General features: G+C 41.8%; 1 protein-coding gene across 3 annotated transcripts in view; it reads right to left on the bottom strand.

Annotated features, from left to right (window-relative positions):
• Positions 1–17781, bottom strand: part of Znf385b (zinc finger protein 385B) — a 392624-nt gene that overhangs the window by 309774 nt on the left and 65069 nt on the right. The gene's annotated exons all lie outside the window — the stretch shown is intronic.

The raw sequence follows: 17781 nt of genomic DNA on the forward strand, positions 1-17781 counted from the left end.
CCACCATTGCAGTTAGTACAGAAAGGCACTTAATGCTGGCTGAATAAGTGAACAGTGTTGTGGGTGCCTGTTTAAGGTATGTGGGGGCACTCATGTGGACACAGCAGCCAAATTCAGTAGTTTTGAACACAAAGCTTGAACTACTTCTGTTGTGGGAAGCCCAACTCTAGCAATGTCACATTTACATCAATGTCCATGGAGCCTCAATCCTCTACCATGGTTTATTTAACAGGGAATAAGGCACTAAGTGCCATGGGGAATTGAGGCAAACTCTGTGGAGATGAAAATACAAAGGAGAAGAACATGTCAGATAGACTCTGACACAGAATTTTACTCAGTTCCCTGGGTTGCAAGCACCTAATACTGACTCTTGAAACTTACAAGTCAACAAGTTGATGTCCAGTGTATCAATTTTGGAGAAAATAAAGAAGTCAGAAGACTGTGTTCGTTTTGTTGTATGGTTCCATATTTATTTCATAACAGGAACTTGATATGGGAGGCTAAACTTGATTTATTCCAATTTCACATTCATCCAACACTGTCTATTAATAATAAGCTGTGCCTGCTGTGTGGCTATGGAAAAAAATGTCTAACATAAAAACTTGGGGGAATTAAAATAAAAAAGAATTCAGAGCTGGGGATGATATAGTTCACAGAATGATTTCCTAGCATGTGCAAGGTTCTAGGCTCAACTCCTTCGGCACAACGACACACGCAAAACAAGCAGAAGGGAGCCCTGGTAAAGCACGGCCACTCTGCTGCCTCGTCCAGGGGTGTGGCTGCAGAGCGCTCTGCCCCCTCACTCTAGCTCTACTGTGAGTGCTGGTGAAGCAGGCTGTAACAGGGAGCTCTGGACTCATCGGGATCCCAAAAGATGCTGGTGCTGAGAGCTGGGTGAGAAGGACGGCACTGCAATGCTTCTAGTAGTTTCTTCCCTTTGAGAAAAAGTTCTGGGAGGTGAATGTATTTCCACCAGTACATTAGGAGATTAGTGGAGACCGGGCAGAAAGGGATGGTGCAGAAATATCTTACAATAAAAAGAAGAATGGCTTGGGACTACTGAGGCTCAGCCCAAAATAGACCACTTAATGCCCCATCTGTTAGATAAAGAAGCTCAATTTTATGGCAAATCTTTTTTTCCCCTGAAACTATCCTAATGGCCACAAAAAAAGGGCCAACCATTATTTCTGTGGATATGTTTAGAAAAGAAGAGATATTTCCACTGTCTGTCTTCCCAAATATTGACAGACATGGGGAACAGAGGGATAAGCCTAGAGGAGCAGGAAGACTATAGTCCAGATATTCCTGAAATGAGGAGAGAAACTGACCCCTGACCCATGGAGACAGGCCTGAGACCAAGCAGAGAAGACTTTCACATTGAGGATACCTCTGGAGACTTTGGTACCAGAACTCAAGGAAGCTCTGTCTAGGGACAGTGTTTAGTTTTCCACCAGTATTCTCCTGTCCCTTTTCAAAACTTCTCTAGGACTAAAGAGGTTGTTCAGTGGTTAGAGGTGCACAATGCTTTTGCAGATAACCTGAGTGTGGTTCTCAGCACACATGTCTAGTGGCTCACAACAACCTGAACTCCAACTCCAGGGAATCTGATGCCATATTCTGGCCTCCATCAGTACCTGCACTCATATGTGCGCGCGCGCACACACACACACACACACACACACACACACCTATTTAAATATAAAAAAAACTTTAAAAATACATCTCTAACTCATCAGTGAAGACACTGAAACCTTACAGATGATCTTATCACTATGGAGCACTGTGCAAGTCTGGAGTGGCACCTGAGGTGAAGGCCATGTGTTGGGGAGAAGCAGCAATGGATTAATGGATGCTACTAGTCTACAAAGGAGGGAGACAGTAATTCATGACCAGTCTGCTGAGAACACTGGATAACTGTACAATAAAAACTCAAGGGTCCCCCAAACCCTGATAAAATATTAACATTCATGCATCAAGTCAGAATTTAAATTTGTTTATTGTGGTACTGAGGATTGAACTTGGAGCTGTATGCATGCTGGACAAGAGCTCCATTTCTGGCCTACATCCCTAGATCTGCATTTGAATACTTTTATGATGTTGTGGACAAACAGGGAGTGACATTTGATTATCTAAGTATAAAGAAAACAAACTGTATTCTCATTAATTGTTACAGACAGAAAGCCAATCAGATGTCTGGTACTTAAAGGTATTCTATTAAGACCAAGTAAGTACTATAATTCAAATATAGTCTAGCTTTGCTCAAAAGCTGCCAGTGAATTTGGTCTTGACTTTCAAAAGGCCTAAAAGTTGAATGTGTTTATATACAGATGTGTTTTCTGGAACCCTTGATCTTCAAATTTCAGATTTGATTCAGACAGCTTAACAAAGTTAACAGTGAGAATGCAATTTATTCTTAATGCCAGAATATCAGTTTCAACTGTATATGTGTACAGTGGATAAAGCAAGGACTAAAAATACCTTTTAAATTCTTGTTTGAAACAGGTCTCAGCTTGTAGCCCAGGCTGGCCTCAAACTTGCAATCTTCCTGAGTCAACTTTTCTGAGTGATGGGATTAAAGGTATGTTGGCTTTCTTACATGTTTAATACATTCAGTGGATCAGCAGAAAGAAACATGGATGCTTCCTAGTGCAAGCAGAACATGCTGCAATGAAAAATGTTGATTTTGAAAGCTGTTAAATAAGGGACAATTAATGAAATGTTCAGTGAAATAGAGGAAGAGACTGACAGCTACACAGTCCTAGCTAAATAGATAGAGAAAATATACTTATTCTGAGATACAAATATTTAAAAAGAGTTAAATGATTTTAGGATAGAAATTAAATTGAACCATAATTATAATCTTTAGAGAATTATGTGATATGCCAGCTTTTATAATATTAAATAATCTTCAAGTACTACATTTAATTTTTATTTATTTAATTTCATCATATTATGAACTTTCCTAGAAAAAGAATACTATTTGGGAATTCTCATCTTTGTGGCATGAATCAAAGGCAAAAGACCAGTTTTGCTAACTCAAAATGATTACCCTATGGAGATAAGTAAATACACTTAAACATAGACTATGATATGGTTTTTCATTTCTATATAGCAAGAGTTATATTAATGATAGATTAAAATTCATTCCTGCCAAACACTGGTTTCAATATTTGGCTTTTTATATTCAATTAAAACATACATTAGGTACCCCTCCAGCTATAAGAGATGTTATGGACTGGGCTACATCGTCCTCTTTTTTGAATTTTTATTTTTTAATTAAAATATAATTATATGACTTGCCCTCTTCCCTTTCCTCCTTCTAGACCCTTCCATGTACCTGCCTTGATCCCTCTCAAATATATGGCCTCTTTTTCTTTAATTGCTGCTCTTACATATATAAGCACATAAATATATAAATGCAATCTCCTCAGTCCATTTAGTGTTACCTGTATGTATAAGACTTCAGGGCTGAGCACTTGGTATTGGATAAACAATTAGGAGGCTCATGCCTGGGAGACTGTTTTTCTCCTGCTGTGAGCATTCCTTAGTTGCCTGCAGTTCTTTGTCAACGGGTGGGGCCCTGTGGGATTTCCTCTTCTCTGAATAAGCACCCCACCAATGGATACACATAATCAATCCTCCTTGTGGCAAGGATGTCTAGATCCTGTCTGTGCTGTAACCTGCCTTCTAAATCTGTGCAACCTAGGACAGAGACAAAGCCCAGGAGAGGAATCTTAAAAGCGGCTGAACATGATGACCTCAGCAAGGGCAGACATGGCAGCCCTGCTCCTGCCCTGAACCACTCTAAGTTTCTGCATGAAGTGGGAATAAGCAATCTCGCCTGACAGGAACTTCCTATACATGGAAGAGAGGACAGGAAAGTCAACAGCTGGCTCCACATAAGACAGCAGTGCTCATCAAAGAAGTAACGGTTTGGGCTGGGGGGGGGCTTTCCTCTCGCTCACTAGTCCACTCCTACTGCCTCTGTTTCTCTCTCTGACTTTTCCACCACGGTGCCGTCCTTTGTCCTAGGACAAGAGCCTGAACTTAACGCTGTCTGAACTCAGATCTGCCCCCAGTGCCTAGCATACTTTTTTTTTTTCTTCTCTTTATCTAATTTTGAGACACTATCTAAAAGCTTACTCAAGCTTTCCCTAACTCTGGGCTACTTTCCTCACTCTCTGAAGGCTCTGCCCCTGTAGCTGCTCGCAGACTCCACAGCTGAGTCTGCTTGTTTTCTTGAAGGAATAACTTTCACTCTTCCTCTCCTCCATCCCCTCTTCCTCTCCTCCACCCCCTCTTCCTCTCCTCCTCCCCCTCTTCCTCTCCTCCATCCCCCTCTTCCTCTCCTCCACCCCCCTCTTCCTCTCCTCCATCCCCCTCTTCCTCTCCTCCACCCCCCTCTTCCTCTCCTCCATCCCCCTTCCTCTCCTCCGTCCCCCTCTTCCTCTCCTCCACCCCCCTCTTCCTCTCCCCCCCCCTCCCCCCCCCCCCCCCCCCCCCCCCCCCCCCCCCCCCCCCCCCCCCCCCCCCCTCTTCCTCTCCTCCCCCCCCCCCCCCCCCCCCCCCCCCCCCCCCCCCCCCCCCCCCCCCCCCCCCCCCCTCTTCCTCTCTCCACCCCCTCTTCCTCTCCTCCATCCCCTCTTCCTCTCCTCCATCCCCCTCTTCCTCTCCTCCATCCCCCCTCTTCCTCTCCTCCTCCCCCTCTTCCTCTCCTCCACCCCCTCTTCCTCTCCTCCATCCCCCTCTTCCTCTCCTCCACCCCCTCTTCCTCTCCTCCACCCCCTCCTCCCCATCCCCTCTCTCTCCTCCATCCCTCTTCCTCTCCTCCACCTCCCATCTTCTCTCCTCCATCCCCCCTCTCCTCCATCTTCCTCTCCTCCATCCCCCTCTCCCTCTCCACCCTCTCCTCCTCACCCTTCCTCTCTCCCCCTCCTCTCCTCCTCCCTCTCCTCCCTCCCCCCTCTTCCTCTCCTCCACCATCTTCCTCCATCCCCTCTTCCTCTCCTCCCCCCCTTCCTCATCCCCCTCTTCCTCTCCTCCACCCCCTCTTCCTCTCCTCCATCATCCTCTTCCTCTCCTCCATCCTCCTCTTCCCAGCAGCTTCTGAGTTTGACAGCTTGCCTGCCCTGTTTTTCTCTCAAACTCAAATAAAGTTGTCCTTGAGCTATAAAAACATAAAAGCAGCAATGATTTCATTCAGGTCACTGCAAGGACTGGGCTCACCCTTGACTGTGGGCAGCTTCCCCATTGGACCCTTTTTCTCAGTCAGGAACTTTTTTTTTAATACCCAGCATCACCAAAGGCTGTTCTTCCTAACCCCTCAAGAGGGCTTTGTGGGTAAAAGGAACATTTAGAAACACTTGAGCAGTTCTAATTTACGATAATTTGTTCACAAAGAAAACTGTTTTCTTGGGCAATATATTGGTGTGGCATTTGTAGTAAAAAAAAAAATAGCAATAAAATTTATATAAGCTTGACTAGTAGGTCAAATCAGGACACCTTTGCCCAGAAAAAAAATGCTACAGTGCCAGGCTGCTAGATGTAAAATGGGACTGCCTCAGGTCAAATGCAGCGAACGGTCCTGTGCTCACAACACACTCCTCTGTACCTTGAGACCATTAAAGAGCAGCTAAGCTGTTGAAAACAGGAAGTCCTGCTAGGTTGCTCATGTGCACTTTCTCCACACTTACATGAAGAACCCAACCTTATCACATGATTTACTTGAGGGACTAATGACTACATTTTACAATTACTTTCTTGTCTCTTAGAATAGACTTTACACACACACACACACACACACACACACACACACACACACACATTTTTAATACAACTATAATTGAAATATTTTATTTCCTTCTCGGAAAACAAAACTGTTTTGAAAATTCTTGAACCTAGTCGTATTTCATCTTTGAAATTACTATTCATTTTCTAATTACAAAACTGATGAGCTTATACTCCATAATTAGTAGATTCAAAGTAATAGTAATTAAAATCCAGGAGATTTGCTTCTTAAAAACTGACCCGATTCAAAGATGTATATGTAATTTCAAAGACCCAGGGACAGCCAGGGAACTCTAAAGAATGGTGAAGTTGAAGGACTTGGATCACCAGAGGTCACAGACTATCATGAGGCTACAGTAAGATATCCTGGTTTTAGCTGAAGGAGAAAAAAAATTGATCAGAACAAAGAAGTCAGTCTGCATACAGACCACAGGTATGGCAGGTTGCCTGTGCATGTGTGAGCATGCGTCCTGAGGACAAAATTGATAATACAGTAGTGAAAGGATATTGTCTTTGTTAGGGTTTTCATCGCTGTGAAGAGGCACCATGAATGACCATGGCAACTCTTACATAGGAAATATTTCACTGGGGTGGCTTGCTTACAGTTTCGGGGTTCAGTCCATTATCATCATGGCAGGGAGTATGACAGCATGCAGGCAGATATGGTGCTGGAGCTGACAGTCCTTATAACATCCTGATTCAGAGATGTAAGGACTGTCAGCTCCAGCACCATATCAGCAACAGAAAATCGACTGCCTGTCACACTGAGGGAAGCTTGAGCAAAAGAGACCTCAAAGTCCACCCCCACAGTGACACACTCCCTCCAACAAGGCCACACCTCCCAATAGTGCCACTCCCTCTGGGTGCCATTTTCTTTCAAACCACCACAGATAGTAATTCAATAAATGGATTGAGTTGATTGATATCTATATTGAAAAAAAAGTACTTTGCTACTTACTGCACATCTCAGGCTCATCCTAGCCTGGAGGATGGTGAGGGGTGATGGTGATAGGCTTAGGTGGGAAGGAGTAATGGCAGTAAGCATGGCTGAGGGCTGATGGTGGTGGGCATGGTGAGGGTGGATGGTGGTGGGCATAGGTGAGGGTGGATGGTGGTGGGCATAGGTGAGGGTGAATGGTGGTGGGCATGGCTGAAGGTGGATGGTGGTGGGCATGGCTGAGGGTGGATGGTGGTTGGGCACAGGTGATGGTGGATGGTGGTGGGCACAGGTGAGGGTGGATGGTGGTGGGCATAGGTAGGTGGTGATGGTAATAGGCATGGGTGAGGGGAGATGGTGGTTGGTAGGCATAGCTGAGGGATGGTGGTGGTAGGTACAGCTTGAGGTGAGCATAGCTTTCACGACTTCAGAGCAGGCAAAGACATAAAAAGTACCATCCCAAGACAAAAAATATACTAAACATGTTAAAGTCAAAATTATTTCTTCAACTAAAACTATCACTAAGAAAAGGCAGGTTGGAAAAAGATATTTGCAACTCATATACATCCAAAGAAGGATTCCTACATGAAATCCCCCAAGTTTTAAAGACAGACAATCCACCAGAAAAATGAACCAAAACGCTGAACTCAAATGGCAAGTCAACACAGGGAAAGGTACCCCAATTTTTCAGGCATCACAGAAATACAAGTTAACACTATGCTGTGATACCAGTTAAAACAAAAACCAACAGAAAACATGAAGCACTTAATGAGGAAACAGAAAAATCAAACCTGATGCTAGTTGAGCAAACTGCTATGAACCATTTAGGAAAACTGGCAGTTCCTACTAAAATGGAACATATGTACACTGGAAGATCAAGCAGTTTCACCCATACAATCAACATATATGTGGTTATGGTCTTTCAGTGTACCCATCCACTAAGATATGTACAAAAGCACTATTTATAATAAACCTGCACCAAAAAGTACCCAAATGTTCTTTAAACTATCAATATAAAAAGCATGAGTATGTATATTGCGATATATTAATTCAATGTATTAATTCCACAAAAGAATAACAAGTATCAAAAAGAATGAATGATTTCTAGCTACCCACAACAATGTGGCTGAATGTCAAGAATAACACCAGTTAGTTATCGCTGACCCTCCCAGTCTTTCCTTTATGTCTGCGGCGATCCACAGAAATACACTGCATACCCGGGACCTCTGGCGACCACACTGGGCTGGGACACAGGTAGGCAATTTTCACCGTCCTTCCTGCCTCTCAGTCTGCTCTCTTAGTTCTGCAGCAGCCTGCTTGCAGGAGCCCTCCCTCTCACTCCACCTCCATTCCCTGAAAACTCCACCTCTTGATAAGCAGAAGCACTCTCCTGCTAGGAACCCATAGTACCACACTTGCTTAAGATCCAGAGTGGGCCATACTAACCAAAACACCCACCCAAAAAAGACACAACTGAATACCTACCCCAAGAAAAACCTCCTAACTCCAGATTCTTAGTTCCCAAACAAAAGCACAATCATTATCACCCAAGACAATATGCCTCCTCCAGAAGCTGATAGACCCACTGCAAGAGGCCCTGAGAAATTCACGTTACTTGAGGGAGGAGACACAGACTTCAAAATAGCAATTATGAATATGTTCAAGGACCTTAAAGAGGATATGAATAAATCCACTAATAAAGACCATGAAAACATAAACAGTTCAATAAAATAATAAGAACAGTTTAAGACGTGAAAGTAAAAACTAAAGAAAACCTAAACTGAAATGGAAAACTTAGGATGTCAAATAACAACCTCATGGGTAAGCCTCATCAAGAGAGTATAAGACATGAAAAAGAGAATTTCAGGTTTTTTCAAAAATTTACTTTTGAAGACAAAGTAAAAGAAATGGATAGCTCAAAAGTAGAAAATAAGGGGGTTGGAGACATGGCTCAAGGTTAAGAGGCTCAGAGGCTGTTCTTCCTGAGGTCCTGAGTTCAATTTCCAGCACCCATATGGTGGCTCACAACCATCTGTAATGAAATCTGGCGCCCTCTTCTGGCCTGCAGAGACACATTCAGGCAGAACACTGTATACATAATAAACAAAAGTAGAAAATAAGACTTTAATCTAAAAATAAATCAGGTGCAACACATCCAGAAAATCTGGAACACTATAAAAAAAAAAAAAAAAAGACCAAACCTAAGAATAACAGGAATAGAGAAAGATGAAACCCAGGTCAAAGGCATAGAAAATATTTTCAACAAAATCACAAAAGAAAATTTTTCTAACCTATAGGAGGAGATGCCCATCAAGGTACAGGAAGCATATAGAACACCAAATAAGCTGGACCATAAAAGATATTTCCCACAACACATAATAATCAAAATACTAAATGTATGGGGAAAAAGAAAGAATACTAAAAGCTGCAAGAGATGAAGACCACATCACATATAAAGGCAACTCTCAATATTAATGGTCTGAATTTCCCAAGAAAAAGAAACAGACTTTAAAAAAAAAAAGACTAAAAGACTGGATCAGAAAACAAGATCCATTTTCCTGCTGCATCCAAGAAATAGATCTCACCACCAAGTAAAGGCATCATCACCTCAGTATCCTTACACTCACGAAGCAAGCAGGTGTGTAACTATTTTAATATCTAACAACATAGACCTCAAACCAAAACTAATTGGGGGAGAGAGGTAAGAAAACTACACATGCTTCAAAGAAAAAATTCACCAAGAGGATATATTGCAATTCTAAACATATATACCAAACACAAGGGTACCCAAGCTCATTAAAAACAAACAAACATCAACCAAAAAACTCACTACTAAAGATTAAAACTTATTGACACTTGCACAATAGTAGGTGATTTCAATATCCCAGTCTCACCAATGGACTGCTTATCCAGATAAAAACAACAGAAAATGCTGGAGTTAAATGATGTGATACATTAAATGGACCTAGCAGACCTCTATGTTAACATTTTACCCAAACACTTCTCTTCTCAGAGCTCATGGAATATTCTCCAAATTTGAGCACATACGAGAAAAACAATTTAAAAAAAAATAGAAATAATATCTGAACAATAACTGAAATTTACAAGAAAATGAAAGCCATACGGTATGGAGGTGCACACCTCTAATACTAGCAATTGGGACACAGAGGCAGGTGGATCTCTGCAAGTTCGAGGTCAGCTTGGTCTACAAAGTGAGTTCCAGGACAGCTAGGACTGCTACACAGAGAAACCCTGTCTCTAAATACAAAAGAAGAAGGAGGAGGAGGAAGAGGAGGAGGAGAAGAAAAGAAAGAAAGAAAGAAAGAAAGAAAGAAAGAAAGAAAGAAAGAAAGAAAGAAAGAAAGAAAGAAAGAAAAGAAAGAAGAAGAAAGAAAGAGGAGGGAGGGAGGGAGGGAGGGAGGGAGGAGAAATGGATTAAGATAAAAATCAAGAAGGAAATTTAAAAATGTTAGAATTGAATTAAAATTAAAACACAACATACCTAAATCTATGGGACATGATGAAGGCTGTTCTAAGGAGCAAGTTCACAGCACTAAGTGCCTACATCAAAAAAAACTGGAAAGATCTCAAACTAGTAACTTAAGGAAACACCTGAAAGCTCTGGAACAACAAGAAGAAATAACACCCCAGAAGAGTAGGTGGCAAGAAATAATTATCTCAGGGCTGGAATCAATAAAATAGAAACAAATATAAAATCAAAACAACAAAACCAATATAATCAATCAATGAAATGAAGAGCTGGTTCTTTGGGAAAAATCAACAAGACTGACAAAACCTTAGCAAAATCGACTAAAAGATGGACAGAGGAGATCCAAATTGATAAAATCAGAGATGAAGATACCAAAGAAATTAAGAAAATCATAAGGACATACATTAAAAATCTGTACTTCACCAAACTGGTAAATCTACATAAAATAGCGGAACATGAGTCAATGCCCTTAGGGGTCAGGGGAGTCACGGTCTTGGATGGTGGTAAAGGGTAAAGGGTGACGGAGTTAGCATGGACTTGAGGTGAGCACAGAATACACTGATAACTCTGTGGAGTGAGCTGAGTGCTGCTGACACAGGTGTATTCAGTTAGAGGGTTTTTTTGTTTTGGTTTGGTTTGGTTTGGTTTGGTTTGGTTTTTCGAGACAGGGTTTCTCTGTGTAGCTTTGCGCCTTTCCTGGAACTCACTTGGTAGCCCAGGCTGGCCTCGAACTCACAGAGATCCGCCTGGCTCTGCCTCCCAAGTGCTGGGATTAAAGGCGTGTGCCACCACCGCCCGGCTCAGTTAGAGTTTTATTGACATTTATAATAAGCATACTTTTCTGTGTATATACACGATTCATCCATAATTTTTTTGTTTGCTTCAGTACTAAGGATTAAACCCAGGCCCTTATGCATACCAAGCAAACACTCTACCACTGATCAATATCTCCAGTCCCTATAATTTTTTTTAACTTATAATCAACATAGAAAATTTGGGAAATGTCATTTTTCAAAACTCCCTTAAGTCTACCATGAGCGACATTTTTTTTAAGAATATGTACTTCCAGGTTTATTCCTAAGGATGATGTTTTATTTATAAAATTATTTTTATTAAAAAATTTTCATACAATATATTTTGATTATATTCTTTCCCCTCTCCCAGCTCCTCTAAGATCCTCCCCACCTCTCTACTTACCCAACTTCATGTTCTCTCTCTCAAAAAAAAAAAAAAAAATCCAAAAAACAAAAAAAATCAACAAGACCCCAAAATACCCAAACAGCATGCAATAGAAAGCATATACACACACAAAACAGCAGCGTTTATTTGGGGTGGCTAACTGCTCCTGGGCATGGGGTCTCCCTAAAGTGTGGTTTATAGGCCCAATGTCACTCCATTGGAGAAAACTGATTTTCCCTTTCCCAGCAGGCATCAATTGCAAATATCTTCTTAGTTAGGGGACTTGAACCTTTGCTAGGCAAGGGCTCCACCACTGAGCCACATTTCCAGCTCCAGCCCCCACCCACCCCTGCTGACTACTTAAAACATTCCTAGGAAAAAGTACTTGGGTGACTTGTCTGTCTGTACATTTGTATGCTTATTCCCCCAAGGCAAATTTTTGTAAGTGGAATACCTAGGTTCATTTTGATACTTGTTGCCAGTTTGAGCTCCAGATAATCTGTGCTGACTTGAATGGCTATCAGCGGTGACCACTGTCACAGCTCCAAGAAAGCTGCTCAACGGACTCAGTCAGCCTGCCAGGAAATGTGACTTCCCATTCATCTTATCTATCTGCTAGCATAACAGCATAGAGTTTCCTATACACCTTGACCTCGAATGACCCTTGCTGGGCTTGCCTTCTCTTTTTTTCCAATGGTGCTTGTCTCCCTTAATATTTTTAGGGTGTGTGTGTGTGTGTGTGTGTGTGTGTGTGTGTGTGTCTATATATTTATTTAGTATATATATTTTCAGATCTCTGTTTTTAGCTTAAAAAAGAGAAAAAAAGAAAATCTGTCCTCTGCACTGAAGAAATTCTTTATTCCTAATTACAATTTTATAATAGTCATTATAGTCTTAAACATGATATATATTAGACAATGTATAGGAATGCAGAAGCCTAAAAACAGTATAATACCTTTTAATGGCTAAGGACATATGAGACAACTGTGTAAATGGCTATGAGCCATTTTGGGGCTGTTCACACTGAAAGTCGACCAGGAAGTGTCAGGACTGCAGCAGGAAAGATTCTTGCTAGAGGCCACTTAAGATGTTCCTTCCTGAAGACTGTGCTGGGGCACTGTCCTCCTCTTCAACTTGCTGGAAGGGCCAGGGCTGTCTTTGAGGCCACTCCCTTGAAATCTCATTGGAGGTAAGAGGCTAGCTCTGCCCATCTTCCCTCCGGAGGCAATGACTCCAGAAAAGCTACATATACTCTTACATCTGTCCAGCTCTCCTAGCAAATGTCTCTGTTTACCTGCAGAACCTAGACATCAGAAGTTTATCTATTCCACCATTCCGAGAGCTAAAACGATAAATTGCCGCCAAACTCTTAAGCAACTGTCAGATAAAGGAATGGCTCTGTAATTAATTCACCGAAACAAATCTTGGGTATCACTTATCATTTCTTCTTTCGAAAGCCACAGACATCGCATTATTTGTGCAGCAGATGCAACGCTTTCACATCTGTGATCATCTGTGTGCAGAGTAAATGTGAGGTTCATAAAAACTTTTTCAGATCAGAAAATAATTGTTAACAACAATGCAATTTTTGTTTCCTGATATGTAATATTTTCAAATCTGGCGTAGGAGAATCAAAAATACAATGCTGCATTGGAAAACACTCAAATACACATTGAGGTAATAGTTAATGTGTAGACATGAATGTATCTGATACTGTGCTTCCTATGAATGACGTTATCTGGTCACTGGTAGGTTCCTTCCCTCCCTGTTAATCACCCTATTGCTAGATAATGCCACTAATAGGGAATAAAAGCTTAGCACCGGGGAGACTGTGTTCTGCTAGGTCAAAACACACAGCAAGTAGAAAATGCTCAAGAATAACACAAGGAAAAAAAGAGACATTTGTAGTGCTCTCTTGAGAATTTAGAACTCTGGGTCAAGACCCCACACTGGCAGCCTTGGTGGCGTGATGTGGCTGCCAGGAAATAACCCTGCAAGCCATGCTGGAGGAATTAATCCCAAGGGCAGTCCAGTCAGAAGAGCCCCAATTACTGAGAATCAGGTCGGATGTGTAAGAGACAGTGTTGAGAACAGGCCATGACGAATCAAGTATCAGGAGCAATGGAGAGGGTGAGACATCTGGATCTGAGAATCAAAATTAACCGCTTCTAAAGAACAAAGGAGAAAATGAATGCTGAACATCAGAGTCCTGTGGTTCTAGGGGCGGCACTGCCCACTCAAGGTGCAAACAAAGGAGGATGGATGCTCCTGAGGCTGCTCATTAGGCATCACCTCGCCATTAGCTGGGATCCGTGGGAGAAAAGAAGGCGACCAAGCTGACCCAGAAGAGGAGTGTCTGGATCAAGAATCTGATGACGACCTGATTTTACTTGAACTTTCAATTTATAGCCACTCCTGACTACCTGTTCTTTCCATATTGATTTTCTTTTAAATGGTCTTTTGCCCTTTTAAAATTGATCTAAAGTAAAATGTGTCTTTGCCAAATATCTCTACTGCATTTGATGACATTTAAAGTCTTTACATTCTCACTTTTTCTCCCATGGGGTATATGTGTGTGTGACTTTTACTTAATTCTATTATAGGAAAAAAAAACTTGAAAGATACTGATAAAATTATTTGTTGTCCCCAATTTACTCTACAAAATCTTCATGAAACGTATCCCCCAATTAGTTTTAGATAGGCTCCTAATTTAAGTTATCAAGTTGTTAAAAATTATTGACTTATATTCAAAAAATACTTTAAAGAACAGCTCACAAACACTTCGTTCAACTGCTCTAATGAACCTTAATATCTACTGCTAACTGCATCAGACTGCAGCAAAATTTCATGGTTTTCAGATATATACATAGGCACAGGTTTCTTTCAATTGGTAGAAATCTGGCAATCAAGCATCGTATGTACCTAGGGAGTACAGAAAAGGTAAGGGGGAAATGGCACAATGCATGGGTGGATTTGAGTCACTATTTTGAATTTTTGGAACGCGTTCAAATCAGCTAGTGCAAATCTGAAGAGAAAGAGGGCTGAAAGCACCTGGCCGTGAAACGTCCGTGAAACATCACCCTCCTCTGTCCCTCCCCTGCCTCCCCCCAAACTGGTGTCATAGTAGTCTGCTGAAAGTTCATTGAACCGTCCACCAAGTTCCTTCTCTCTCCTCTCAAAATGCCACATGAGAAGAACAAACCACGCTCCCTTACTGGAGTGATTCTAAAAGGACCTCGCCAAACACATGAGAATGTTGCTTCCCTGCTAAGGAGAGAGCGACATGCAGATAGGAGAAAGGAGTTTCTCAGACTTTGGGGATGAGTGTTAGTATGTAAACCACAGAGTATGCTCGGCTCAATTACTGACACCTAAGGTTAGAAGAAAGATCAGAAACACTTTTCATTCCAAAACCACCACATGTCAAACCAGCTGCACAGGAAACTCCAACTGGCATTCATTTACTCTGGTTTACCCAGGTTCCGAGTGGAGCAAAGCAGAAACTCACTATACAGTGGCTACTGTGGACCTAAGCAAACCCCCACCCTGGCCCCATTCTTACAGTAGCTGGATGAAACTGCCCTTTCATCCAGTGTTTCCTAAGGCTCCGACACATCGTCTTCCATTCCCACTCAAGCTTGTTCTGAAATGTCTTCACATTAAGTTGATATTGACTGGTACAGACATGTTTGTCTCAAAGAAACAAATCTCAAACATGGCTCTGTTTAATACAGGGATATACTGGAAACACCAGGAGGAATTTTACCAAAATCCACACGTCCAAGCCCTACTCCTGTAGACTCTGCTTCAACAAATTTGCATTTGTGTAAGTGATAAGACTGGGGCCTGGGGCATAAATAAAAGCATTTCTTGGAATACCAACAGCACGTTTGTTGATCTGGTATGGAAGTTTCTCCCTCTTCCTAGTCCTGCCTCACCAGAGCTAAAGGCATCTGGAACAATTTGCCTTCCAGGAACAGGACACCAAGACCGATGGCCTCACCTGCTCCACAACCTGCTGAACACTTCCATCATCAAGTGGATGAGAGTGGCAGTTCCCTCAGTCACTTGATAGTTGAGAGGCCTTGAGAAAGCATTCATCTGCCTGAGCATCAGATTCCTCTTCTGTAAATGAAGGAGGATGAACTAGGTGACCTCTAGTGTTCCACCTCGTTCCTACAGGACAAAGGTCTACACAGGGTTTGGGTTGTTGTTTTTTCCCCCCTGGGGCTTTGCTTGTGCTTTTTGAGTCTCTTTGCTTTGATTACAGGGAAATCATAACGTCCCACACGGTTTATCAGCATCACATGGTTTATCAGCAACACTGTACCTCCTCAGTAAAACGATGTGCTCTCCTCGTCCTGATCTATTCGGCGACCTTGACAGAGATCCGATGAGTCTACTGTCAGCTTTTGGTATGCAGAGAATATCCCTTCTCATCTCACTTGGTGATTGAGTGGGAGGCAGCAGGCAATATTTCAAAATGCAAACTGACATTTAATTATACAAAAATCTCCTTCCGTGATCACTTCTCTTTCCAGGCTGATTCTGATCTACTTAAACATTTTCCTTTTTTTCCTTTTTATGTTGACTCCTTCTCTTTCCCCAAGTTCTGAGGACAGTTGGAAATGAACCCCACACAGTCTTGAATTCTAATCTCGTTCCTTCTCTTTCTACCTAATACAGTCTTTTGGTGACACAGTTGTTTACAAAACCTTGTTCATTTCTGAGATGTATCTAAATCCTGACATAAATGCTGACAATCTCAAAATGCAGATATTTTCCAATATCTTTATCACAAAATAATTTTTGTATGAGTGTTACCAAAACGTGAAGAATCTTGGGCACAAAATGCAAGGAAATAGATTGTTTCATTTTAAGTAATTAGACACCAACAGAATTCAGAACAGAGATATGCCAGGATAGCAGGGAGACAAAAGGGGGCACCTGCTTAAGTGTGAGACTTAAGAAGAAACCAAAAACATCAATGTCCCAGTTAAGCAATGTCTTGATGTGGTATTTTAAACCAATAACAATTCCGTGGCAAGCCCCTAATACAAAAGAAAAAAAATCACAATACTGATCCTATCTACATTTAAAATTTTGACATTTTGTTCACCGTGGGATTTTTGCATTATTTCTGATTTTTCTAAAAGTACTGAAATGATTTTTTATGTATCTGGATTACTGAACTTTTGACACTCCCTTCAAGTTTGCACAGAAAGGTCCTTGTTGGCCTCACTTCATTAGGACCTGGGTCTGTCACAGGGAACACAGTAATAGTATCATATCTTATTCCCAATAAAGACAGGCACCTGTTATAAGAACTCTAATCACTTCTGGTATCATCATTACCACGTGTGTGAGTGCTTTTGCTAAGAGGCTGGTGCCATTTAAATAACTTATTCCAAGCAGTGACTGTAGAAGTAAAGTTCTTTTCCCCGAACGGAAAAGCATTGGTCTGAAAGGCGAAAATGACGTGACATGGGACATAATGCAGTTAGTTCTTAAAATCTTTATGTCTCTCTCGGGTACATCGTTTCATTAAGAAGGGTCAAGGAAAAGCCAATGAAAGGAGGGAGGGAGAAAGATGGGAAAGACGAATGCAAAACAGCTTGAAGGCACATCTGGTCAGTTTCATTACAGTGCAGCTTCCCAGGCAGCCATCCACAGATTTGAACACCCAGGATCTTCATTTAAAGTGATTCCCATGACAGTGTTCTAGAGTCCAAAGGTGGAAATCGCTAGAGAGAAGCATTTGGGCTGAAACTGTGTACCTACCACACATGTTCTCTTCACCCCATCCCCAATAACCTTAAAAGCAAGAAGTGCCTCTTTCTTCACATATATATGACCAGTAAGATCCTGAGATGGCAAGCTCATACGTTGAGCAAATGGGAAAAGCCATTTAAAATCTGAATTTAAACAGATCTGTTCAACTCCTGGTCTCTGGCTTTTCCCCTGCAATCCATGTCTTCTGTAGATGAAGAAAGGGATTCATTTTCTTGGGGAGTGCTAAGACGTACAGGACACCAGAGTGTACCATAGACTCCGACCGTGTCACCACAGGGAAATTGATCAGCAGCAGCTATGATAGCACTAAAACAAGCATGCAGGGGGATCACTAATGATGTGCCTGGGTGAGAGAGAAAGGTGACCGATGGGCGGGGTAAAGGTAGGAAAGTCGTGTTTTACATGCGTGATGATTTTACTTTGCAGTTTGAAATTCAAAATGTGAAGTGCAGCCATTACGTGGATGTTACCTATTATACTAGCAAAGGGCATACTTACAGGCCCATCTGTAATTGAGTTTGCTGAGGGAAGAACAAAAACTTGGGTTGAGCCTGTATTTAAGTTTTTGGATTTATCTCCATCAAGCCTTTCCATG

The sequence above is a fragment of the Peromyscus leucopus genome, chromosome 4, assembly GCF_004664715.2.
Source record: "Peromyscus leucopus breed LL Stock chromosome 4, UCI_PerLeu_2.1, whole genome shotgun sequence".
Lineage (NCBI taxonomy): Eukaryota > Metazoa > Chordata > Mammalia > Rodentia > Cricetidae > Peromyscus > Peromyscus leucopus.